Source organism: Oncorhynchus kisutch, unplaced genomic scaffold (assembly GCF_002021735.2).
Source record: "Oncorhynchus kisutch isolate 150728-3 unplaced genomic scaffold, Okis_V2 scaffold3655, whole genome shotgun sequence".
In the NCBI taxonomy this organism is placed as follows: Eukaryota; Metazoa; Chordata; class Actinopteri; order Salmoniformes; family Salmonidae; genus Oncorhynchus; species Oncorhynchus kisutch.
The window spans coordinates 159,836-187,383 of record NW_022265600.1 but is presented as its reverse complement, the minus strand read 5'-3'; the positions used below and the strand labels follow the sequence as shown (position 1 = coordinate 187,383).

Below are 27,548 nucleotides of genomic sequence, written 5' to 3'. Positions count from 1 at the left end.
GGGTTTATTATGGATCCCCATTAGTTCCTGCAAAGGCAGCAGCTACTCTTCCTGGGGTTTATTACGGATCCCCATTAGTTCCTGTCAAGGCAGCACCTACTCTTCCTGGGGTTTATTATGGATCCCCATTAGTTCCTGCCAAGGCAGCAGCTACTCTTCCTGGGGTTTATTATGGATCCCCATTAGTTCCTGCCAAGGCAGCAGCTACTCTTCCTGGGGTTTATTGTGGATCCCCATTAGTTCCTGCCAAGGCAGCAGCTACTCTTCCTGGGGTTTATTATGGATCCCCATTAGTTCCTGCCAAGGCAGCAGCTACTCTTCCTGGGGTTTAATATGGATCCCCATTAGTTCCTGCCAAGGCAGCAGCTACTCTTCCTGGGGTTTATTATGGATCCCCATTAGTTCCTGCCAAGGCAGCAGCTACTCTTCCTGGGGTTTAATATGGATCCCCATTAGTTCCTGCCAAGGCAGCAGCTACTCTTCCTGGGGTTTAATATGGATCCCAATTAGTTCCTGCCAAGGCAGCAGCTACTCTTCCTGGGGTTAATTATGGATCCCCATTAGTTCCTGCCAAGGCAGCAGCTACTCTTCCTGGGGTTTATTATGGATCCCCATTAGTTCCTGCCAAGGCAGCAGCTACTCTTCCTGGGGTTTATTACGGATCCCCATTAGTTCCTGCCAAGGCAGCAGCTACTCTTCCTGGGGTCCAGCTAAAATAAAGGCAGTTATACCATTTTAAAAACATGACAATAAATTGACAACACACTGTGTCCTCAGTCACCTTGTCCCAGAGACATTTACATGGTTATCAAAACATCACACCAGGGTGAGTCTAAACAAAACACAGCCCTGTGGGGAAAATGAATGGAACCATCTCCCTGTTTGACCTCTAGTTGTTATGGATATTATGACTCTACAGAGACACACAGTGGACGTGTCAAAATATGTTCCATTGATAAATCACACTTTATTTAACCTCAATGTCATCTTGTGTTTACATGGCATTGTAGATTGTAGCTGTATATAGGATGTATTCTGGATGTTTTCAGTGTGTTTTTAACCCTTTCAGACAATGGATTAATCACAATTAAAAATAGTGCACTAACATTACACAAAGTGAACTCAAGTCTGACAGCCCAAACAAACACACACATTCTCAGTCAAAAACACAAGTCAGAACACAGCCTCTCGATTCTCTCATGTGTTTTCAGGTTCTCTGACTGGGAAAATGTCTTTCCACAATGAGAGCAGTGGTATGTCTTCTCCTCCTGTGTATTTGTATGTATTCCTTCATGCTCTTTCAGGTACCTTAACCGGGTAAATCTCTCTCCACACTGGGAGCAGCGGTACATCTTCTTACCTGTGTGTGTCCTCTCATGCTTGTTCAGGTTTCCTACCTGGCCAAAACTCTTTCCACAATGGGAACATTGGAAAAGCTTTACCCCTGTGTGTCCCCTCTCATGCGTTTGCAGGCTCCCTAACTGGGTAAACGTAATTCCACATTGGGAACAGTGGTAAGGCTTCTCTCCAGTGTGTATTCTCTTATGTGTTCTCAGGCTCCCTAACTGAGTAAAACTCTTTCCACACTGGGAGCAGTGATGTCGTCCTGCTGGTTTGGACGTCTCGGGGTCTGGTTTCCCTGAAGGACTCTTCCTGCTGTCAGAAGGAGAGTCTGGTCTCTCTCCTGTCCAAGACAAACAGATGATTTAATTAAACAGAGACCTGTCAGAGACAGAGACATGGCAAGTCCATTCCGTGAGACATTTAAGTTGTGATTTTGGGTGCAAATCCATTGTTAAAGGTTTGTTGTTGGGCAGCTTCTTGATGGTATTCACATCTTACAGTGTAGCTTTATCAATTCCTACATTAAAACACGGCATTTAAGCTCAGAACTAGAGTAGAATGCCGTTTTAAAACCACGTATCAGTTCAACAACTATTTTCAAGACAGGACTTACTCAGATCTTCTGTCTCCTCCTCTTCTTCCCTCTCCTCCTCCTTCAATATGACAGTTATCTCTCCTTCATTCACTCCAAAAAAAGTATAATCGTTTCTTCCTCTTCTTTCTGTGTAACAGCCTCACCCTCTACTTCTTCGTTTACTGTGACATCCTCCTCTTCATTCTCCTCTTTCACGACAACGTTCAGCCAAATACCTTCTTTCTCCTTCCAGCAGACCTCTTTTTTAGCAGGAGGGCAGCAGCTTGCTGAGCTCATGGTCGGGGATGTTAGCCAGCTAACCTAGCTAGTTAGCGACTAGCCTAGTGATAGGCTCATTTATCAAGCCAGCTACCGTTACCTGACTAAACGGAAATATGACATGAAATGGGGGAAACTAGTTAAAAGACAGAATTATGTTCCAAATACAGAAGTAAATATAGACCGAAGCAGTCTGAACAGCTTGAACGTTTCCGCTAGGAAGCTACCGAGGTGGCTGACGAGATGTTGTTGAAGAAGCGTCCCGTCCACTACATTATACGTCACTCTGATAGCATCGCCTGAAAAACGCATATCGCCATCTGTTGACTGGAGTGGTTAACGCAGATAAATGTTTATTTTATTTCCAGACAAAAAGTGCATTTTTACATTTCTTTCATTAAATAATAATATAATAGTCAGACAACTGCAGATTTGTAATAAGTATGAATTTAAAACCTACTTACACATTCTACCAACACAACAGATGTATCTACTACAGGGAATATTAACCAATGAGGTGGGTCTTTCCACATTCTACCAACCCAACAGATGTATCTACTACAGGGAATATTAACCAATGAGGTGGGTCTTTACACATTCTACCAACACAACAGATGTTTATACTATGAACACTTTCAGGTTAATTGAAGTTAAAACTAAACAGGTTTGGTCATTATCAGGTATTGGAGCGTTGAAAGACGATGCACAACAACGGTTTCTTCCACGAAACCACGACTTCAATAACCACCGCGGTCAAAATAACTCAAGTAAGTCGCCATCGAAACAACTACTGCTACAATCGACCTGTTCGCAATACATGAGTATTGGATCTAACCTCATTGATCTGTCAGTAAGCTATGTTTACATGGGTATTGGGATCTGACCTCATTGATCTGCCAGTAAGCTATGTTTACATGGGTATTGGATCTAACCTCATTGATCTATCAGTAAGCTATGTTTACATGGGTATTGGGATCTGACCTCATTGATCTGTCAGTAAGCTATGTTTACATGGGTATTGGGATCTAACCTCATTGATCTATCAGTAAGCTATGTTTACATGGGTATTGGGATCTAACCTCATTGATCTGTCAGTAAGCTATGTTTACATGGGTATTGGGATCTGACCTCATTGATCTATCAGTAAGCTATGTTTACATGGGTATTGGGATCTGACCTCATTGATCTATCAGTAAGCTATGTTTAGCTATGTTTACATGGGTATTGGGATCTAACCTCATTGATCTATCAGTAAGCTATGTTTACATGGGTATTGGATCTGACCTCATTGATCTATCAGTAAGCTATGTTTAGCTATGTTTACATGGGTATTGGGATCTAACCTCATTGATCTATCAGTAAGCTATGTTTACATGGGTATTGGATCTAACCTCATTGATCTATCAGTAAGCTATGTTTAGCTATGTTTACATGGGTATTGGGATCTCAGCTATAGTCTAATCCAGCAAAGGAGTCCTGCCAGCTAGCAGTGTAACGAACCTTGTAGGAAAGTACTACGTGGCTCTGGTGGAAGATCAGACCTCACCACCATTTGACTGATGTTGGGGGCGTGTCTGAAGACTCCCCGTGGGGTTCTTTAAACGTCTTCTCCGGTTGTGGATCAGTGATCAAGACGTGCCAGTGTTTTAATGATGTGGTCAAACTGTTTACCAAGTGGGGAGTACTGAAGGAAGCATTGAACATGTTGGTCTGGAGGAAGGGGAGGTTTGGGGAGGACTGAAGGACGCATTGAACATGTTGGTCTGGAGGAGGGGGAGGTTTGGGGAGGACTGAAGGAAGCATTGAACATGTTGGTCTGGAGGAAGGGGAGGTTTGGGGAGGACTGAAGGAAGCATTGAACATGTTGGTCTGGAGGAAGGGGAGGTTTGGGGAGGACTGAAGGTAGCATTGAACATGTTGGTCTGGAGGAAGGGGAGGTTTGGGTGTAAGGTTGTCATCCTGGGTCATATTTTTATATGGACAGACAGTCCTCTGAGTAACCCCACTGTCTGAAACACTCATCCAGACAGTCCTCTGAGTAAGCCCGCTGTCTGAAACACTCATCCAGACAGTCCTCTGAGTAACCCCACTGTCTGAAACACTCATCCAGACAGTCCTCTGGGTAACCCCACTGTCTGAAACACTCATCCAGACAGTCCTCTGGGTAACCCCACTGTCTGAAACACTCATCCAGACAGTCCTCTGAGTAACCCCACTGTCTGAAACACTCATCCAGACAGTCCTCTGGGTAACCCCACTGTCTATAAAACTCAGCCAGACAGTCAGCTTGTTTGTGATAGTCACTCTGTGTACCACAAAACCTGCGTATGCGACAGTATTGGCTGATGGAGGCTATTTTCTAGGGTTGTAGGTTGGAAGCTATCAGGGATTTCCTGTCCGTCAGCTTCCTGTATAGTTCTGTGATAAAGCCACCCCTCTCCTTCGTAATCAAAATGTCCAGATAACTTGATTCATGCGCATCAAAGGTGAGGGTGAATTTCAGAAAAAGAAGACGCTCTGGATTGATCACTGGAGTCAGATGTGAAGGAGGAGGTTGATCATCAGGAGTCATATGTGAAGGAGGAGGTTGATCATCAGGAGTCATATGTGAAGGAGGAGGTTGATCATCAGGAGTCAGATGTGAAGGAGGTTGATCATCAGGAGTCAGATGTGAAGGAGGAGGTTGATAATCAGGAGTCATATGTGAAGGAGGAGGTTGATCATCAGGAGTCATATGTGAAGGAGGAGGTTGATCATCAGGAGTCAGATGTGAAGGAGGAGGTTGATCATCAGGAATCAGATGTGAAGGAGGTTGATCATCAGGAGTCATATGTGAAGGAGGAGGTTGATCATCAGGAGTCAGATGTGAAGGAGGTTGATCATCAAGAGTCCGATGTGACGGAGGAGGTTGATCATCAGGAGTCAGATGTGAAGGAGGAGGTTGATCATCAGGAGTCAGATGTGAAGGAGGTTGATCATCAGGAGTCAGATGTGAAGGAGGAGGTTGATCATCAGGAGTCAGATGTGAAGGAGGAGGTTGATCATCAAGAGTCCGATGTGACGGAGGAGGTTGATCATCAGGAGTCAGATGTGAAGGAGGAGGTTGATCATCAAGAGTCAGATGTGAAGGAGGAGGTTGATCATCAGGAGTCAGATGTGAAGGAGGAGGTTGATCATCAGGAGTCAGATGTGAAGGCGGAGGTTGATCATCAGGAGTCAGATGTGAAGGAGGAGGTTGATCATCAGGAGTCAGGTGTGAAGGAGGAGGTTGATCATCAGGAGTCAGATGTGAAGGAGGAGGTTGATCATCAAGAGTCCGATGTGACGGAGGAGGTTGATCATCAGGAGTCAGATGTGAAGGAGGAGGTTGATCATCAAGAGTCAGATGTGAAGGAGGAGGTTGATCATCAGGAGTCAGATGTGAAGGAGGAGGTTGATTATCAGGAGTCAGATGTGAAGGAGGAGGTTGATCATCAGGAGTCAGATGTGAAGGCGGAGGTTGATCATCAGGAGTCAGATGTGAAGGAGGAGGTTGATCATCAGGAGTCAGGTGTGAAGGAGGAGGTTGATCATCAGGAGTCAGATGTGAAGGAAGTTGATCATCAGGAGTCATATGTGAGAAGGAGGAGGTTGATCATCAGGAGTCAGATGTGAAGGAGGTTGATCATCAGGAGTCAGATGTGAAGGAGGAGGTTGATCATCAGGAGTCAGGTGTGAAGGAGGTTGATCATCAGGAGTCAGATGTGAAGGAGGAGGTTGATCATCAGGAGTCAGATGTGAAGGAGGAGGTTGATCATCAAGAGTCCGATGTGACGGAGGAGGTTGATCATCAGGAGTCCGATGTGAAGGAGGAGGTTGATCATCAAGAGTCAGATGTGAAGGAGGAGGTTGATCATCAGGAGTCAGATGTGAAGGAGGAGGTTGGTCATCAGGAGTCAGATGTGAAGGAGGAGGTTGATCATCAGGAGTCAGATGTGAAGGAGGAGGTTGATCATCAGGAGTCAGATGTGAAGGAGGTTGATCATCAGGAGTCATATGTGAAGGAGGAGGTTGATCATCAGGAGTCAGATGTGAAGGAGGTTGATCATCAGGAGTCAGATGTGACGGAGGAGGTTGATCATCAGGAGTCCGATGTGAAGGAGGAGGTTGATCATCAAGAGTCCGATGTGACGGAGGAGGTTGATCATCAGGAGTCAGATGTGAAGGAGGAGGTTGATCATCAAGAGTCAGATGTGAAGGAGGAGGTTGATCATCAGGAGTCAGATGTGAATGAGGAGGTTGATCATCAGGAGTCATATGTGAAGGAGGAGGTTGATCATCAGGAGTCATATGTGAAGGAGGAGGTTGATCATCAGGAGTCAGATGTGAAGGAGGAGGTTGATCATCAGGAGTCATATGTGAAGGAGGAGCATGTAAAGACATGAGTTAAAGCTTGGTCGCAAATGGGTCTTCCAAATGGACAATGACCCCAAGCATGCTTCCAAAGTTGTGGCAAAATGGCAACAAAGTATAAGGTATTGGAGCGGCCATCACAAAGCCCTGACCTCAATCCTATAGAACATTTGTGGGCAGAACTGAAAAAGCATGTGCGAGCAAGGAGGCCTACAAACCTGACTCAGTTACACCAGCTCTGTCAGGAGGAATGGGCCAAAATGCACCCAACTTATTGTGGGAAGCTTGTGGAAGGCTACCCGAAACATTTGACCCAAGTTAAACAATTTAAAGGCAATGCTACCAAATACTAATTGAGTGTATGTAAACTTCTGACCCACTGGGAATTTGATGAAATTAAAGCTGAAATAAATAATTCTCTCTACCATTATTTTGTCATTTCACATTCTTAAAATAAAGTGGTGATCCTAACTGACCCAAGACAGGGAATTTTTACTAGGATTAAATGCCAGGAATTGTGATGAGATTAAATGTATTTGGCTAAGGTGTATGTAAACTTTGGACTTCAACTGTAGGTACCGTTACTGTGTTAAAAACAGGGGCAGTTGTAGGACTGATGTGTGTGGTGTTAAAGGGGCAACCTGGGTTTCAAACAGAAACAAAATGGCAGCCCAGAGACCTGAGCTGTGTTGGAATACTCATACTAACTGTACTATTTGTGACGTACATTGAGTTTGTAGTTTGCTTATTGGTCGTAGTATGATATAGTTGGTTTAGCCAAAAGTTCCCTGGTATGCAAGCATTTCTAAACCTTTATTCACTTTTATGGGGTATTGTGATGTCATTATGGGGTATTGTGATGTCATTATGGGGTATTGTGATGTCATTATGGGGTACTGTGATGTCATTATGGGGTATTGTGATGTCATTATGGGGTATTGTGATGTCATTATGGGGTATTGTCTGAAGATAGAAAATTTAAAAAATGTCATCCATTTTAGAATAGTAGCCAAAGAACATTTTACTGGTTGAAGTCGTTTTTAAATATAAAGTGGTACATTTTCGACAAAAACATAAACGTTATATTAATCAGGACATTCAAATGAGCCTTACAATTATAATCCAAAGTAGTGTGAAATGCACTCATAAGCAACCTGGAAATGGAGGCTATATCTGCTGTCAGCCTATGAGAAGTCCCCTGAGTTTTCCCCCATGGTGGTGAACTAGTGAATAGACACAGAGATTAATGTGAGGTTCCTTGAGTAGCATCCTGATCTTACACTGATAGTGTGTTGTCATATTCAGAATACATTGTGGAAAAACTACAATGTCTGCTCACCTTTTTGCTCCAGGCAGATATACAACATCCATAACTAGTGGTTTCTGCATTAGAAGGGAGGTGTTTCTGCATCAGAAGGGAGGTGTTTCTGCATTAGAAGGGAGGTGTTTCTGCATTAGAAGGGAGGTGTTTCTGCATTAGAAGGGAGGGGTTTCTGCATTAGAAGGGAGGTGTTACTGCATTAGAAGGGAGGGGTTTCTGCATTAGAAGGGAGGCGTTTCTGCATTAGAAGGGAGGGGTTTCTGCATTAGAAGGGAGGTGTTACTGCATTAGAAGGGAGGGGTTTCTGCATTAGAAGGGAGGCGTTTCTGCATTAGAAGGGAGGGGTTTCTGCATTAGAAGGGAGGGGTTTCTGCATTAGAAGGGAGGGGTTTCTGCATTAGAAGGGAGGGGTTTCTGCATTAGAATGGAGGGGTTTCTGCATTAGAAGGGAGGGGTTTCTGCATTAGAAGGGAGGCGTTTCTGCATCCAAATTGCATGTGCATCGCCCTTGTTGAAATTTTAGCAAACACAGAAAGGGGCCTATATAGAAGACCAAAAGTCATCTGGCACACTGCTTAGGATGTCAAAAACTTTTACTTGTTTTTGCCTAAAATCATTGATGTTACTACTAATGTGAAAACAAGACTAAATATGACTATTGTTGCTCACTTGACTGTCTTAAGACAATTGTCAAGTAATTTCAACATTCATTACAGACGTCAATTGTTGTACATCATGGCTACGCTGTTGGCATCACCTTTTACAGTGGATTTCTGCTGTTGTGGGCCTTTAACCATCTGTCTGACTTGTTGTTTACACAGGAGAGAGACGTGACTATCGCGGATCCTCTGGGGAGCCTCAACATCATGAAGCTAACGAGGCAGAGAAGAGTCCCTCCAGTTTATATCACCTCAAGAATCACCAGCAGAGACCAACAGGGAATACATCTCATTGCTTCTCAGACTGTGGAAAAGGTTGCAAATCTTCATCAGAACTTACAATACACCAGAGAATACACACTGGAGAGAAACCTTATAACTGTGATCAATGTGGGAAGAGTTTTACTCACTCAAGCTGCCTGACAGTACATCTGAGAGCACACAAGGGAGAGAAACCTTATAACTGTGATCAATGTGGGAAGAGTTTTGTTACATCTAGCCATCTGACTATACACCAGAGAACACACACAGGAGAGAAATCTTACAGCTGTAGTCAATGTGGGAAGAGTTTTATTCAGTCAAGTAGCCTGGTATCACACCAGAGAACACACAAGGGAGAGAAACCTTACCACTGCTCTGCCTGCAGAAAGAGTTTTGTTTGTTCAACATATTTAAAATCACACCAGAAAATACACACAGTAGAGAAACCTTCTAACTGTACTCAATGTGGAAAGAGGTTTAAATCACTCAAGCTGGCTGATAGTACACCAGAGAACACACACAGGAGAGAAATCTTACAGCTGTAGTCAATGTGGGAAGAGTTTTATTCAGTCAAGTAGCCTGATATCACACCAGAGAACACACACAGGAGAGAAATCTCATAGCTGTGATCAATGTCACAAGAGATAATCTGATAAAATATATCTGACCAAACATCAGAGAATACATTAATGAAGGAGTTGTTTCATGATATCAATGAAATGTCACAATGTAGAATGTTTTCACATTGTAGTAGGAGTATTTTAATGATGTCACAATGTAGAATGTTTTCACATTGTAGTAGGAGTATTTTAATGATGTCACAATGTAGAATGTTTTCACATTGTAGTAGGAGTATTTTAATGATGTTGTAGTAAAACGCCAAAGGGATCTACCTCCTGGTCCTCTTCCCCTGTCTTACCCACCAAGGGTAGAGACAGAGATGACCTCGCCTACTGAAATACCGGATTGGGCAAAGCCACCAGATGACGACTCAAGCCAACCAACTACTGGTGTCAGGAAGAATCACCCTCTGCCTCAAGTGACACCTCTGAATGGGAACAGCTGATAGACTCATTGCTGATAGAGTAGAGCCACCTGACTCAAATTACTTAAAGATTCTAACTTGTTGGATCTGAGAAGGGTCTCTCCGATATACCCTTTAACTATTGAACAGCTGTTCTCTCGCCTGTGGCCTTGGTGCTTGTATACTGATGCAAATTATATCCAGAGCCAGTCTTTGAAACTGCAACTCTCGATTGAGCTCAGTACCTCGCCCTAGTTGTGTGGCACAGACTCTTCGATATTCCAGTGGGGCAGGGAATCACCAGCGGGTTCTCTCATCCGTTCCAAACTTGAATCTCTCAATTTAGTAAACCACCAATTCAACCTCTCAGCCAGTAGAGGGGAGTCGCTACCTATCTAAATTCTTAAAAGGACTCTGACCGATTGAAACTCTGCTCCTGATCTCGTGGGTCTCCTCGTCATCTCTCAAAGGTAATTAAATAACTATTATAAGCATTTAATATAGAGATAAGTGTTATCATTGTACCAGGCATTTTATAGAGCATTAAAAGGCATTTGCATGTTTTTGATTAACGCTGTGTGTGACCGAGCAACAAATGGTGTATTTTGAAGTGCGTTTGATTGTAAAAGACAAAAAATATATAAACACTGTTAATCCAACAATAGTGTAGGTGTCTGTACTATATAAACACTGTTAATCCAACAATAGTGCTAGGTGTCTGTACTATATAAACACTGCTAATACAACAATAGTGCTAGGTGTCTGTACTATATAAACACTGCTAATCCAACAATAGTGCTAGGTGTCTGTACTATATAAACACTGTTAATCCAACAATAGTGCTGGGTGTCTGTACTATATAAACACTGCTAATCCAACAATAGTGCTAGGTGTCTGTACTATATAAACACTGCTAATCCAACAATAGTGTAGGTGTCTGTACTATATAAACACTGCTAATCCAACAATAGTGCTAGGTGTCTGTACTATATAAACACTGCTAATCCAACAATAGTGTAGGTGTCTGTACTATATAAACACTGCTAATACAACAATAGTGCTAGATGTCTGTACTATATAAACACTGCTAATCCAACAATAGTGCTAGGTGCCTGTACTATATAAACACTGCTAATCCAACAATAGTGCTAGGTGTCTGTACTATATAAACACTGCTAATCCAACAATAGTGCTAGGTGTCTGTACTATATAAACACTGCTAATACAACAATAGTGCTAGGTGTCTGTACTATATGAACACTGCTAATCCAACAATAGTGCTAGGTGTCTGTACTATATAAACACTGCTAATCCAACAATAGTGCTAGGTGTCTGTACTATATAAACACTGCTAATCCAACAATAGTGCTAGGTGTCTGTACTATATAAACACTGCTAATACAACAATAGTGCTAGGTGTCTGTACTATATAAACACTGCTAATACAACAATAGTGCTAGGTGTCTGTACTATATAAACACTGCTAATACAACAATAGTGCTAGGTGTCTGTACTATATAAACACTGCTAATCCAACAATAGTGCTCGGTGTCTGTACTATATAAACACTGCTAATACAACAATAGTGCTAGGTGTCTGTACTATATAAACACTGCTAATCCAACAATAGTGCTAGGTGTCTGTACTATATAAACACTGCTAATCCAACAATAGTACTAGGTGTCTGTACTATATAAACACTGCTAATCCAACAATAGTGCTAGGTGTCTGTACTATATAAACACTGCTAATCCAACAATAGTGCTAGGTGTCTGTACTATATAAACTACAGTCCACCTGCTAATCACCCAACAGTGTTAGGTGTCTGTATATATATATATATTCAATACAATACCTACTAATGTCCTAATAAACAGTACAGCTTGGGTTGGTCTACTATTATCCTACTGAACAGTACAGCTTGGGTTGGTCTACTATTATCCTACGGAACAGTACAGCTTGGGTTGGTCTACTATTATCCTACTGAGCAGTACAGCTTGGGTTGGTCTACTATTATCCTACTGAACAGTATAGCTTGGGTTGGTCTACTATTATCCTACTGAACAGTACAGCTTGGGTTGGTCTACTATTATCCTACTGAACAGTACAGCTTGGGTTGGTCTACTATTATCCTACTGAACAGTACAGCTTGGGTTGGTCTACTATTATACTACTGAACAGTATAGCTTGGGTTGGTCTACTATTATCCTACTGAACAGTACAGCTTGGGTTGGTCTACTATTATCCTACTGAACAGTACAGCTTGGGTTGGTCTACTATTATCCTACTGAACAGTACAGCTTGGGTTGGTCTACTATTATCCTACTGAACAGTACAGCTTGGGTTGGTCTACTATTATCCTACTGAACAGTACAGCTTGGGTTGGTCTACTATTATCCTACTGAACAGTACAGCTTGGGTTGGTCTACTATTATCCTACTGAACAGTACAGCTTGGGTTGGTCTACTATTATCCTACTGAACAGTACAGCTTGGGTTGGTCTACTATTATCCTACTGAACAGTACAGCTTGGGTTGGTCTACTATTATCCTACTGAACAGTACAGCTTGGGTTGGTCTACTATTATCCTACTGAACAGTACAGCTTGGGTTGGTCTACTATTATCCTACTGAACAGTACCACTTGGGTTGGTCTACTATTATCCTACTGACCAGTACAGCTTGGGTTGGTCTACTATTATCCTACTGAACAGTACAGGTTGGGTTGGTCTACTATTATCCTACTGAACAGTACAGGTTGGGTTGGTCTACTATTATCCTACTGAACAGTTCAGGTTGGGTTGGTCTACTATTATCCTACTGAACAGTACAGCTTGGGTTGGTCTACTATTATCCTACTGAACAGTACCACTTGGGTTGGTCTGACTATGAAAGACCAATATGGGATTCATCATTTAGGTCATTCAGTGTGTATCACTGTTTCTTGTGCTTTTCACACAGGGTGCCTTTCCTTCTCTGGGCCATTTGGAAAATGTTTTGCTAAATTAGAGTACTGTATACCAACTAATAATGGAAACACTTCAAGATAAAGAATCTAAGACACTAAATAAGATAAAGACAAAATCAATACATTCTGGAACAAAAAACAGACGTGTTACCTAAAACCCCATGTTACCCAAAACCCCATGTTACCCAAAACCCCATGTTACCCAAAACCCCATGTTTCTCTGGTGGTAAAAACCAAACTAAATGAATAATGGTGGTTGCAGTCACTCCTTTTAGATTTCTTCCAAGGTTCTAGAAAAATAAACTAATTCTGAACTTGTTATTAAAATTAGAACCACTTCAGGTTTGTCACCACATTTTAAACACCAGTCCACTGCTGACCATCGATTTAAAACACACAACTGATCTAAGATCAGCATGTAGGGTCAGCTTCATTCTACTCCTACTCCGTCCCCTGGGCTGCTCTCTCCTCTCCCGGTCCAGCTTCAGCTCTGGAGCTCAGAGAGACCATCTCCATGGCATTGACATAAAGATCCATGCTGCTCACCCTGTTCACTCTCTTCTGCCTCCTGGTGGGCTAGGGAGACACAGCACCAACAGTCAGACATTTACTCTCTAGTATCTCCATTCTCTCTCCCTCCCTCTCCCCCTCACCCTCACCCTCTAGTTTAAATGACTTGTAACGTCTGAGTAAATGTCTTTACCTTGTAGTACAGGTAGGAGGTGGTGATGGATGTCAGTAGGATCAGCAGCACTACAACGTGTCTGATGATGAAGGCTGGCAGAGGAGAGGCTGCAATCAGAAATACATTTGATGAGGGGACTGATCATCACCAGATAGATCTGTGGGAAATCTGTCAATGACAAAGTCATAAGTCTGGTTCATGTTCAGTTACCTGTGATGGTGAGGGAGAGGAGCTCACTCTCAGAGGAGAAGTTATGAGAGAAAACATAATTGTCATAAACACAGCTGTAGTTCCCTTGGTGGGAGTCATCTGCAGCAGGGAAGAGGAAGGCAGCAGAGTGATTGACAGCTGGCTGGGTCTGGGTTCTGTTGGAGCCGGTGAACGTGAGGAGGAAGGAGCCTCCTGGGTACTGTGGCTGAGTGGAGCAGGTGATGGTGAAGTTGTAGCCCCTGAACATCTCAGGCCCCTGGTGGCTCCTGGAGACCCCTCCCATTGGGTCAGTCAGGAAGATATCAGGCTGGACCAGGAGATCTGTAACAATAAAAGAGAACAAGATAAACCTCTTCAACTAGTTTCCTATAGATATGACAATAACATCAGCATGTAACAGTGCCAGCCACCCTCCCTCACAGGGCAACATGAGTAGTGGGCCTACAGTCACTGAGACAACATATGTTGATATCAGGCTGAAGTAGGACATGTTGTTGTTACCTGAGCAGATCACTGTGAGTCCAGGAAGGAGATCATACGTTCTTCTACACTCCCTCAGTGCAGATTCATCCCCATCACAGTAAACTGCAAACCCTCTAGTGGTGTTTCCAGGTAGTACTGAAACAGTGGAGCCACAACCCAGCTGTCTACACACTACTGCAGCTACATCGTCCCAGTCGTAAGTTCCCACAATCCTCCACTCTCCCTGGTCGTACCACTCCACTCCACCAGCACAGCGACTGCCTCCTCCCACCAGCCTCACATCATCAGGCTCTGAGAAAAGAAAAGAGAGAGACAGTAATCTTACTATTTTCTCACTAAAACACACCTATATTGTCTCTCATCTTCTTCACTCCAGGTGAGAAACAATGTTGATTGAGTGACAAACTGTTTCTTACCTGAGCAGGTGAGTCCAACAGCATTACCAGGTAGGCAGGTGTTGTTCTCTCTGTCTGAGGTGTCACAGTCCAGGAGAAGGGACTCTTTGCCTTTACACTGGAACTCTTTATCCCAGGTCTGACCCCCACCTTCTCCATAGAGCCCCCCTTGTAGAACTGCAGGAGCCCCACAGCCAACATCCCTACAGACTACCTCTGCATCCTGCCGGTCAAAGTCAGCTTCACACACTGAGGCCCAGGACTGATAGGACTTCACCTCCACTCTCCCAGAGCAGAGACCAGCTCCATCCACAAGCCGCACAGACTCTGGAGAAAAAGAGTTGGTTGAACATTCAATCAGTTTTGTTGATGACACTGTCAAGGACTCAACACAAATATGTTGGATAAAAGATTGTAGTTTGCTATGTTTGATACTGTAAGAGGTAGAAATGGGTCCTTAGTCACTCAGGATCGGGTTGGGAATAATGCAGGCAGGAGACAGGAATAAGTTCACTTCACTTTATAGAAAATAAACAGCTGGACATCCATCAGGCAGCTTCACTTCAGTAACATCTGATCTACAAGGTCTGATACTGTATGTCAGGGTCAGGATGGGCCAAGAGTGGAAAAGGTTACTGGTTATGATGACATCACTGGTGAGAACTCAGTGATAAAAATGTATTTGATCTTTCCCATCTCTCCCTCTTCCTCTCCTCCTCCCTCATTCTCTCTTTGTGACAGTGGTAGTGAGTAGAGACGTTCACTGAGATAACACTCAAATACAAAGCATTCTGGGATATTTAAGTTGTATTTGATTCCTACTTGACTGAGTGATCTATTTAGTAAAGCAGACTGATAAGTTAAACAGTCATCATGAGAGGTGCAGAGGAAGTTGTATGAATGAAGGAAATCAGTTGAATATAATTATAATATGTTGATATTTCCTGAGCAGATCACTGTGAGTCCAGGAAGGAGATATAATACATGGACAAAAGTATGTGGAACTCAGCAGTGAGTTTTACAACAGAGGAATATTTTTACGCTCTACGTGGTTCAGCACTCAGTGGTCCATTCTGTGAGCTTGTGTTGTCTACCACTTCACGGCTGAGCCGTTGTTGCTCCGAGATGTTCCACATTGAAATTCACTGACATCTTCAGTAAGAACATTTTACTGCTGATGTTTGTCGATGGAGATTGCATGGCCATGTGCCTAATTTGATACACCTGTCAGGTGTGGCTGAAATAGCCGAACCAACTAATGTCCACATACTATTGACCATATAGTGTATCTTGTTATTACCTGAGCAGATCACTGTGAGTCCAGGAAGGAGATCATAACTTCTGGAACACTCCCTCAGTGACGACTCAGACCCAGAACAGGAAACTCCAAACCCTCTAGTGGTGTCTCCAGGTAGTACTGAAACAGTGGAGCCACAACCCAGCTGTCTACACACTACTGCAGCTACATCCCTCTGGTTCCAGTCTGAAGCTCCCACAGTCCTCCACTCTCGCTGGTCGTACCGCTCCACTCCACCAGCACAGCGACTGCCTCCTCCCACCAGCCTCACATCATCAGGCTCTGAGAAAAGAAAAGAGAGAGACAGTAATCTTACTATTTTCTCACTAAAACACACCTATATTGTCTCTCATATTCTTCACTCCAGGTGACAAACAATGTTGATTGAGTGTAAAACTGTTTCTTACCTGAGCAGGTGAGTCCAACAGCATTACCAGGTAGGCAGGTGTTGTTCTCTCTGTCTGAGGTGTCACAGTCCAGGAGAAGGGACTCTTTGCCTTTACACTGGAACTCTTTATCCCAGGTCTGACCCTCACCTTCTCCATAGAGCCCCCCCTGTAGAGCTGCAGGAGCCCCACAGCCAAGCTCCCCACAGACTACCTCTGCATCCTGCTGGTCAAAGTCAGCTTCACACACTGAGGCCCAGGACTGATTGGACTTCACCTCCACTCTCCCAGAGCAGAGACCAGCTCCATCCACAAGCCGCACAGACTCTGGAGAAAAAGAGTTGGTTGAACATTCAATCAGTTTTGTTGATGACACTGTCAAGGACTAAACACAAATATGTTGGATAAAAGATTGTAGTTTGCTATGTTTGATACTGTAAGAGGTAGAAATGGGTTCTTAGTCACTCAGGATCAGGTTGGGAATAATGCAGGCAGGAGACAGGAATAAGTTCACTTCACTTTATAGAAAATAAACAGCTGGACATCCATCAGGCAGCTTCACTTCAGTACCATCTGAACTACAATGATCTGCCCATGAACATCTCCCATAAACCAATATGACAAACACAAATATAATGTTTAAATACATCTGACATCTCTCCCTCTATTTAAATGAAATAAAAACACATAAAACATGATACATGGTAATATTGTATAATGTATAAATAAATCTCTCAATATGACCAGTCTCTTACCTGAACAGGTCACATGATGATAATATCCACGATTACAGACACCATGTTCTTCTATGATGTCACACTGTCTAATAGAAGACTCATCTCCACTACATCTCAACATCGTTACTCCTCTTCTTCCATCTTCAATCAGAGGTCCTCTAGATACAGATACAGGATTCCCACAGTCCAGCTCTCTACACACAACCTTAATCTCGCTCATCATGTCCCACCACCCAGGACATAGACCTGTCCACTCTCCCTCATAGAAGACTTCCACTGTCCCAGAACAGGAAGTGGTCCCATTCACCAGTCTGACTGAGTATTCAGCTGTAAACAGCAGAGAGGAAAACACAGTGGTGAGGACAGATGATGACAGTGATTCTGTTATTCTAACAGCAGTGATGCTTTGTGGTTGACAAGTATTAGTAGTTCCATAAAACACTACTTGTTATTGGGGTTTAGAATGGTTTGTATGGACACATGAATTTCTCCATGTGGGATAATAAAGTTGACTAATATTGAACTGCTATAATCACTGGAGATTTATACTCTACCTACCTGGTGGACTGACGCTTTGAGCCTGGAGATCTGAGGAGAAAGAGAGAGACAGAGACAGAGAGACAGAGAGAAACAAAGGAGAAAGGGAGGAGTCAGAGGAAGAGAGAGACAGAGGTTAAATGAACATCAACATGACCTTTCATGATGTGATGAGGAAGACAGGCTTATCGTTGGTATGGTGCAACAACACCCATGTGTACATACACTATATATACAAAAGTATGTGGACACCCCTTCAAATTAGTGGACTCTATTTCAGCCACACCCCTTCCTGACAGATGTACAAAATCAAACACTCAGCCATGCAATCTCCATAGACAAACATTGGCAGTAGAATGGCCTTAATTATGAGCTCTGTGACTTTCCCATCCCTTCTCCCCCTCTTCTCCTCTTCTTCCCCTCTCATCTCTTCTTCTCTTCTCTCCTCTCCTCTCATCTCCTCCCCCCTCTCCTCTCCTCTTCTCTTCTCTTCTCCCCTCCTCTCCTCCCTCCTCTCCTCTTCTCTTCTCCCCTCCTCTCCTCTCCTCCCCCCTCTCCTCTCCTCTTCTCTTCTCCCCCTATCCTCTCCTCTCCTCCCCCTCTCCTCTCCTCTCCTCTCCTCTTCTCTTCTCCCCATCTCCTCTCCTCCCCCCTCTCCTCTTCTCTCCCTCTCCTCTCCTCCCCCATCTTCTCTCCTCCCCCTCTCCTCCCCCCCTCTCCTCTCCTCTTCTCTTGTCCCCCTCTCCTCTTCTCCTCCTCTCCTCTCCTCTCCACTTCTCTCCTCTCCTCTCCTCTCCTCTCCTCTCCTCTCCTCTTCTCTCCTCTTCTCCCCCTCTCCTCTTCTCGCCCTCTCCACTTCTCTTCTCTTCTCCCCCTCTCCTCTCCTCTCCTCCCCCCTTTCCCATTCTCTTCTCCCCCTCTCCTCTTCTCTCCTCTTCTCCCCCTCTACTCTCCTCTCCTCCGCCCTCTCCTCTTCTCTCCCTCTCCTCTCCTCTCCTCCCTCCTTTCCTCTCCTCTTCTCCCTCTCCTCTTCTCCTCCTCTCCTCTTCTCCCCCTCTCCTCTCCTCTTCTCCCCCCTCTCCTCTCCTCCTCTCCTCTTCTCTGCTCCCCCTCTCCTCCCCCCCTCTCCTCTCCTCTTCTCTTGTCCCCCTCTCCTCTTCTCCTCCTCTCCTCTCCTCTCCACTTCTCTCCTCTCCTCTCCTCTCCACTTCTCTTCTCTTCTCCCCCTCTCCTCTCCTCTCCTCCCCCTTTCCTCTTCTCCCCCTCTCCTCTCCTCTCCTCCCCCCTCTCCTCTTCTCTCCCTCTCCTCTTCTCCCCCTCTCCTCCTCTCCTCTTCTCTTCTACCACTCTCCTCTCCTCTCCTCTCCTCTCCTCTCCTCTCCTCTCCTCCCCGCTCTCCTCTCCTCTCCTCCCCCCTCTCCTCTCCTCTCCTCACCCCTCTCCTCTTCTCCCCCTCTCCTCTCCTCTTCTCTTCTCCACCTCTCCTCTCCTCTCCTCTTCTCTTCTCCCACTCTCCTCTTCTCCTCCTCTCCCCCCTCAACTCTCCTCTTCTCTTCTCCTCCTCTCCTCTCCTCTCCTCTCCTCTCCTCTCCTCTCCTCTCCTCTCCTCTTCTCCTCCTCTTCTCCCCCTCTCCTCTTCTCCCCCCCTCTCCTCTCCTCCCCCCCCCTCCTCTTCTCCTCCTCTTCTCCCCCTCTCCCCCCCTCTCCTCTCCTCCCCCCTCCTCTTCTCCTCCTCTCCTCTCCTCCCCCTCTCCTCTCTTCCCCCTTCCTTCTCCTCTTCTCCCCCCTCTACTAGTCTCCCCCTCTCCTCTTCTTCCCCTCCCCTTCCCCTCTCCTCTTCTCCCCTCCTCTTCTCCTCTCCCCTTTACTCTTCTCCCCTCTCCTATTCTCCCCTCTCCTCTCCCCTCTCTTCTCCTCCCCCCTCTCCTCTCTTTTTCCCAGTCTCTCTTCTCCCCCTCTATTCTCCTCTTCTCCCCCTTTTCCCCATCTCCTCTTCCATCCCCCCTCTCTTCTCCTTTTCTCCACCTCTCTACTTCCCCTCCTCCCAGTCTCTCTTCTCCTCTTCTGCCCCTCTCTTCTCCTCTTCCCCCACTCTCTTCTCCAGTTCTCCCCACTCCCCTCTTCTCCTCCCCCTCTCCTCTATTCTCATCTCTTCCCACCTCTCCTCTCCTCCCCCTCTATTCTCCTCTTCTCCCCAATTCTCCCCCCTCCCCTCTTCTCTTCTCCCCCTCTCGTCTCCTCTTCTCCCCACTCTCTTATCCTCTCCTCTCCTCTCCTCTCCTCTCCTCTCCTCTCCTCTCCTCTCCTCTCCTCTCCTCTCCTCTCCTCCCAGTCTTTCTTATCCCCACTCTCCTCCCCCTCTCCTCTCTTCCCCCTTCCTTCTCCTCATCTCCCCCTCTACTAGTCTCCCCCTCTCCTCTTCTTCCCCTCCCCTTCCCCCTCTCCTCTTCTCCCCACCTCTCCTCGTCTCCTCTTCTCCTCTCCCCCTTTACTCGTCTCCCCTCTCCTATTCTCCCCTCTCATCTCCCCTCTCCACTTCTCCCCTCTCTTCTCCTCCCCCTCTCCTCTCTTTTTCCCAGTCTCTCTTCTCCCCCGTCTCCCCCTTCTCCCCCTCTCCTCTTCCATCCCCCCCTCTCTTCTCCTTTTCTCCACCTCTCTACTCCCCTTCTCTCCCTTTCTTCTCCTCTCCTCCCAGTCTCTCTTCTCCTCTTCTGCCTCTCTCTTCTCCTCTCCTCCCCCTCTCTTCTCCTCTTCTCCCCAATTCTCCCCCCTCCCCTCTTCTCTTCTCCCCCTCTTGTCTCGTCTCCTCTCCTCTTCTCCCCCTCTCCTCTCCTCTCCTCTCTTCTCCCCACTCTCCTCTCCTCTCCTCTCTTATCCCCTCTCATCCCCTCTCTTCTCTTCTTCCCCTCCCCCTTTACTCTTATCCCCTCTCCTCTTCTCCCCCTCTCCACGTCTCCTCTTCTTCCCCTCCCCTCCCCCTTTACTCTTCTCCTCCTCTCCTCTTCTGTTCTCCCCCTCTTATCCCCTCTCCTCCCCTCTCCACTTCTCCCCACTCACTTCTCCTCCCCCCTCCTCTTCTCTTCTCCCCCCCTCTCTTCTCCTCTCTTCCCCCCTCACCTCTCCTCACCCTTTCTTCTCCTCTTCTCCCCAATGCTCCCCCCTCTACTCTTCATCTCCTCTCCCTTTCATCTTCTCCCAGTCTCTCTTCTCACCCTCTCCTCTTCTCCCCTCTCTCCTCTTCTGCCCCTCTCGTCTACTCTTCTCCCCTTCTCCTCTTCTCACCACTATCCTTTTCTCCCCCCTCAAATCTCTTCTCCCCCTCTCTTCTCCTCTTTTCCCCTTCTCTTCTCCTCTCCTCTTCTCCCCCTCTCTTCTCCTCTCCTCCCCTTCTCCTCTGCATTTCATTCTGTACTCCAACATCTGCCTGGTATTCAAGATAACACACAACACAGCAGCACCACATTTGGTTTTCATCAACCTCAGACTTAAATATCAGTGTTCCAAGAACCTCCACCAGGGGAACTGTAGAATCCTCAAACGGTCCACCACCTTCTCCCAAACTGCCTTCTCATACAAACCAATAAAGACATGGAATGGTCTCACCTCAACATGGATCTAGTCCAATCAGACGTGTCTCACCTCAACATGAATCTAGTCCAATCAGACGTGTCTCACCTCAACATGGATCTAGTCCAATCAGATGTGTCTCACCTCAACATGGATCTAGTCCAATCAGACGTGTCTCACATCAACATGGATCTAGTCCAATCAGACGTGTCTCACCTCAACATGGATCTAGTCCAATCAGATGTGTCTCACCTCAACATGGATCTAGTCCAATCAGATGTGTCTCACCTCAACATGGATCTAGTCCAATCAGACGTGTCTCACCTCAAAATGGATCTAGTCCAATCAGACGTGTCTCACCGCAACATGGATCTAGTCCAATCAGATGTGTTCACACTGATATTGCCTGCTGCTACCTCCTGCCTCTCATATCCAGTGCGATAGAGTCAATGCACAGGGCTTCTTCACAAAATTGGATCTCAGGAGCGCTTACAACCTGGTGCGTATCCGGGAGGGGGACGAGTGGAAGACGTCATTTAGTACCACCTCAGGGCACTATGAGTACCTTGTCATGCCGTACGGGTTGATGTCTTCCAGGCCTTTGTATAGGAGATTTTCCGGGACCTGCACGGGCAGGGTGTAGTGGTGTATATATCGACCACATTCTGATATACTCCACTACACGCGCCAAGTGTGTGTCCCTGGTGTGTGTCCCTTGGTCGACTGTTGGAGCATGACCTGTACGTCAAGGCTGAGAAATGTCTGTTCTTCCAACAGTCCGTCTCCTTCCTAGGGTACCGCATTTCCACTTCAGGGGTGGAGATGGAGAGTGACTGCATTTCAGCTGTGCGTAATTTGCCGACTCCCACCGCGGTAAAGGAGGTGCAGCGGTTTCTATGGTTTGCCAACTACTACCGGAGGTTTATCCAGGGCTTTGGTCAGGTAGCCAACTACTACCGGAGGTTTATCCAGGGCTTTGGTCAGGTAGCGACTCCCATTACATCACTGCTGAAGGGGGGACCGGTGTGACTACAGTGGACGGCTGAGAGTGACAGGGCTTTTGGTCACCTGAGGGCTCTGTTTACCTCGGCTCCCCTGCTGGCTCATCCGGATCTGGGATAGGAGCCGTGCTCCCTCAGCGCTCGGGTACGCCACTAAAGCTCCGCCCCTGTACTTTCTTTTCGAAGAAGCTCAGCCCGACGGAGCGAAACTATGATGTGGAGGACCGGGAGCTGTTGGCTGTTGTCAAGGCTCTGGAGGTGTGGAGACATTGGCTTGAGGGGGCTAAACACCCTTTTCTCATCTGGACTGACCACCACAATCTGGAGTACATCGGGGCAGCGAGGAGACGGAGCGGTCCATAGATCACTGATCATAGATCAGAGGAGCGGTCCATAGATCACACTCCCGAACTTCCGGCCTCTTGCCTGGTGGCACCGGTAGTGTGGGAGCTGGACGCGGACATCGAGGGGGCGTTACGTACAGAGCCCACAGTCCTTAGCCATTCCACAATGACCGTGGTCTCACCTGTCGGTGGACTTCCTCGAGGATCTTCCTCCCTCACGGTCCTGGTCGTTGTGGATCAGTTCTCTAAGTCCTGCCGTCTCCTTCCTTTTCCCAGTCTCCCTACGGCCCTACAGACTGAGGAGGCCCTGTTTACACACATCTTCCGGCACTATGGGGTGCCAGAGGTTATAGTGTCTGATCGAGGTCCCCAGTTCACGTCAAGGGTCTGGAGGGCGTTCATGGAACGTCTGGGGGTCTCGGTCAGCCTTACCTCAGGTTTTCACCTCCGCCATCGGGTTTTCACCGGTCTGGCACTCGACCCGAAACCTGCCCCTCCGCCTGCCCTGCCGGAAGCTGGGCCCGCGGATTGTGGGGCCATTCAAAGTCCTGAGGAGACTGAATGAGGTTTGCTACAGGTTACATCTCCCCCCGATTACCGTATTTACCCCTCGTTCCATGTGTCTCTCCTCAGGCTGGTGGTGGCTGGTCCACTCCAGGAGTCTGAGGTGCAGGTGGTTCCTCCACCCCCTCTGGACATCGAAGGGGCCCCGGTGTATGCTTTTCGAGCCATACTGGACTCAAGGCGTCGGGCGAAAGGCCTTCAGTACCTCGTGGAGTGGGAGGGGTACGGTCCGGAGGAGAGATGCTGGGTGTCGGTGGAGGACGTTTTGGACCCTTCGTTGCTGTGGGAGTTCCACCATCTCCATCCGGATCGCCCTGCGCGTCAAGGGGGGGGGTACTGTTAGAACTTCCACAGAAGCCGGTCCCACTCCTTGTTCAAGCAGCGACGTCACCGGCCTTCTAGCCATCGCCCCCAGCATTCTAGCCTTCGCCACCGGCCTTCTAGCCTTCGCCACCGGCCTTCTAGCCATCGCCGATCCACTTTTCATTTTCCATTTGTTTTGTCTTTGTTTTACACGCCTGGTTCCAATTCCAAATGACATGTTCATTATTGAACCCTCTGTTTTCCCCATGGTTTTTGTGGGTGATTGTTTTATGTATGTTTGGTCTGTTACTGTGGACTCTGTATTTACGACACGTTATTGGAATATTTGAGTAAAGTTACATGTGTTACTCATCTCTACTGTCCTGACTCCTCTGCACCAGCTACACCCAGACCATTACAGTAGGACTGTTAACAAAGTAGCTGAATTGTCAAAGACTGAGGTCACCCAAAGAAAAGTAATCCACAACGTTCTCTGGTAAAGAATTACAAATCTACCACTTTCATATAAACACCTCGATACACAGCAGAACATCTACACTGAATCCATCCACCAAACATCCTGATTTGTTTTAATGAACACTTTTTACGACACTAAAAGAACCTTCAACTACAGTATATATGAAGGGATTATTGTCATTGTTACATTATATAGGCTACAGTAAGTTATATTCTTCCATTTTAAATAACAGGCTCTCCCTCCATCTACAATCATCAGGTCTGCTTGCAGATGAACAGAATGTCTTGGAAAGCCAGACCTTTAGACCTCATAGTTCTGTCCAATACATTGTGGATTTTTTTCATATTTATACTTTCATTACAAGTTGGGATTTAAATTGATGGACACGCCATGATGTCTCAGTGAAAAATGTATAACGTAGTATCTACCATTTCCATTACTATTTATCTTGCATACACACTCACACTCTTTTAAACATTATTATTTGGGAAAGTTATCAGGGGTAGTAACTAACATCTTTCACACACACTTCATTGGCTAGGTTAGCTAGCTAGCTAACTAGCCACATTTAACTAGTAACTAGCATTACTTATTTATCTAGCATCTCCTCCATGTGTCCAACCGCATATGACCACCTGCAAAAGGTACCTGCATCAGTATAATTGCCTAGCTGTGTAAAAGGTACCTGCATCAGTATAGTTGCCTAGCTGTGTAAAAGGTACCTGCATCAGTATAGTTGCCTAGCTGTGTAAAAGGTACCTGCATCTGTATAGTTGCCTAGCTGTGTAAAAGGTACCTGCATCAGTATAGTTGCCTAGCTGTGTAAAAGGTACCTGCATCAGTATAGTTGCCTAGCTGTGTAAAAGGTACCTGCATCAGTATAGTTGCCTAGCTGTGTAAAAGGTACCTGCATCTGTATAGTTGCCTAGCTGTGTAAAAGGTACCTGCATCAGTATAGTTGCCTAGCTGTGTAAAAGGTACCTGCATCTGTATAGTTGCCTAGCTGTGTAAAAGGTACATGCATCAGTATAGTTGCCTAGATGTGTAAAAGGTACCTGAATCAGTATAGTTGCCTAGCTGTGTAAAAGGTACCTGCATCTGTATAGTTGCCTAGCTGTGTAAAAGGTACCTGCATCAGTATAGTTGCCTAGCTGTGTAAAAGGTACCTGCATCAGTATAGTTGCCTAGCTGTGTAAAAGGTACCTGCATCAGTATAGTTGCCTAGATGTGTAAAAGGTACCTGCATCAGTATAGTTGCCTAGCTGTGTAAAAGGTACCTGCATCAGTATAGTTGCCTAGCTGTGTAAAAGGTACCTGCATCAGTATAGTTGCCTAGCTGTGTAAAAGGTACCTGCATCAGTATAGTTGCCTAGCTGTGTAAAAGGTACCTGCATCAGTATAGTTGCCCAGCTGTGTAAAAGGTACCTGCATCAGTATAGTTGCCTAGCTGTGTAAAAGGTACCTGCATCAGTATAGTTGCCTAGCTGTGTAAAAGGTACCTGCATCAGTATAGTTGCCTAGCTGTGTAAAAGGTACCTGCATCAGTATAGTTGCCCAGCTGTGTAAAAGGTACCTGCATCAGTATAGTTGCCTAGCTGTGTAAAAGGTACCTGCATCAGTATAGTTGCCTAGCTGTGTAAAAGGTACCTGCATCAGTGGAGAGGAAAATAAAAAATAATGTAAATGTTATGCAGCTGTGATGCAGTCGGTGTGTTTGACACGTCAGGAAGTAGTTTGGGGCTGTAGAAATACAGATAAACCTAGGGTATGGCTAAATGGGGTGTGTAGAAATACAGATAAACCTAGGGTATGGCTAAATGGGGTGTGTAGAAATACAGATAAACCTAGGGTATGGCTAAATGGGGTGTGTAGAAATACAGATAAACCTAGGGTATGGCTAAATGGGGTGTGTAGAAATACAGATAAACCTAGGGTATGGCTAAATGGGGTGTGTAGAAATACAGATAAACCTAGGGTATGGCTAAATGGGGTGTGTATAAATACAGATAAACCTAGGGTATGGCTAAATGGGGTGTGTAGAAATACAGATAAACCTAGGGTATGGCTAAATGGGGTGTGTAGAATCCCTCCACCAGTTGAAGCTAATTTACTATAAACTCGAAAGTAGCATTTGGAGAAGAGCAAAAACTAACAGAAATGTCCCCAGACATTAATTATTTAACTGTACTAGAATGCTTAAAAGGTTGCAAAATGTTTTATATCGGTTATCGGTATGGTTTCTTTTTGGCAAGGAAAATATTGGATATCGGTATCGGCCAAAAATGTACTATCGGTGCTTCCCTAATAATAAGGTTTCTAACAAGATGGAAAATCGTTGTGGAAATCTGTTGCAGCTCAAATCGACTACAACATCCACAATGCAATGCTCTCTGTGTGGGCGGGCTGGCTGGCTGACTAAATGTATCTACACACAATAATACCAAAGACAATATCAGCATGTGAAGTAGCTAACTAGCTGTTAAATCACCTAAACAAACTGCACTATCAATTTAGGAGTCTCCAATCTCACCATGTTCAACCTGCAGATCGATGTGTCTCCCAGAGTGGAGTTTAAATCACAACGGCAGATATACTTTTGAGGAGATGGGAAACGTTGATGATGCTACGTCATTGGCCCACGCAGTGCATTCTGGGCGACTCTGGGACAGGGATCGCTCTCCTTCACGGAGTGAATGGAGTCTACTGGGCACTAGCTCAAAAAACCAACATTAACATGAATTTAGTCAACAAGAAGTACAACATTACTAATCTTACCGAGATGTGAGATAATGAACTTGCTGTCTGTAGTATCGTATAGCTTTGGAATCGTGACAGAACGGACTTTTGATGAAAACAGGCAGTTTCTCGACATAAAGTACACTGACTTTGAGAAGGGACGTGGTGATTGGTTTAGCAACCGCGTGACGCAGCATGACAACGTGAACGTGATTGGTCAACAGTCTGCTGGGTGGGGTGTTATACACGCAGATCTTTAGAAATTGTAGGATCAATTGTAAAGTGTCACTCATGAAAAACGTTTTTGATCCCCTGCTATAATGTATATGAAGTCACCCTTGTGGAGCGGTTCCTATAGTGGACTATAACAGTGTCATTGTCTCATGTTCTTCCCACCTACAGTGCCTTGCGAAAGTATTCGGCCCCCTTGAACTTTGCGACCTTTTGCCACATTTCAGGCTTCAAACATAAAGATATAAAACTGTATTTTTTTGTGAAGAATCAACAACAAGTGGGACACAATCATGAAGTGGAACGACATTTATTGGATATTTCAAACTTTTTTAACAAATCAAAAACTGAAAAATTGGGCGTGCAAAATTATTCAGCCCCCTTAAGTTAATACTTTGTAGCACCACCTTTTTCTGCGATTACAGCTGTAAGTCGCTTGGGGTATGTCTCTATCAGTTTTGCACATCGAGAGACTGACATTTTTTCACATTCCTCCTTGCAAAACAGCTCGAGCTCAGTGAGGTTGGATGGAGAGCATTTGTGAACAGCAGTTTTCAGTTCTTTCCACAGATTCTCGATTGGATTCAGGTCTGGACTTTGACTTGGCCATTCTAACACCTGGATATGTTTATTTTTGAACCATTCCATTGTAGATTTTGCTTTATGTTTTGGATCATTGTCTTGTTGGAAGACAAATCTCCGTCCCAGTCTCAGGTCTTTTGCAGACTCCATCAGGTTTTCTTCCAGAATGGTCCTGTATTTGGCTCCATCCA

The 27,548-nt window shown here is 45.5% G+C and overlaps 2 long non-coding RNA genes and 2 pseudogenes across 3 annotated transcripts; 1 reads left to right on the top strand and 3 right to left on the bottom strand.

The window, feature by feature from the left end:
* Nucleotides 1-943: 943 nt before the first annotated feature.
* LOC116371784 (uncharacterized) lies at nucleotides 944-2,518 on the bottom strand. Its single transcript, XR_004209021.1, has 2 exons — nucleotides 1,958-2,518; nucleotides 944-1,684 (listed from the first exon to the last, which is right to left on the bottom strand). It is a non-coding gene; the product is annotated as an uncharacterized LOC116371784 (long non-coding RNA).
* Nucleotides 2,519-4,670: 2,152 nt separating this feature from the next.
* On the top strand, nucleotides 4,671-10,346 carry LOC116371795 (zinc finger protein 239-like; annotated as a pseudogene).
* Nucleotides 10,347-12,627: 2,281 nt separating this feature from the next.
* Nucleotides 12,628-16,596, bottom strand: LOC116371799 (scavenger receptor cysteine-rich type 1 protein M130-like; annotated as a pseudogene).
* Nucleotides 16,597-16,917: 321 nt separating this feature from the next.
* On the bottom strand, nucleotides 16,918-26,832 carry LOC116371769 (uncharacterized). 2 transcript variants are annotated; one of them, XR_004209008.1, is made up of 3 exons: nucleotides 26,339-26,832; nucleotides 17,573-17,602; nucleotides 16,918-17,341 (listed from the first exon to the last, which is right to left on the bottom strand). It is a non-coding gene; the product is annotated as an uncharacterized LOC116371769 (long non-coding RNA). The 2 variants fall into 2 exon arrangements; XR_004209009.1 differs by having other exon boundaries at nucleotides 26,584-26,832.
* Nucleotides 26,833-27,548: the final 716 nt, after the last annotated feature.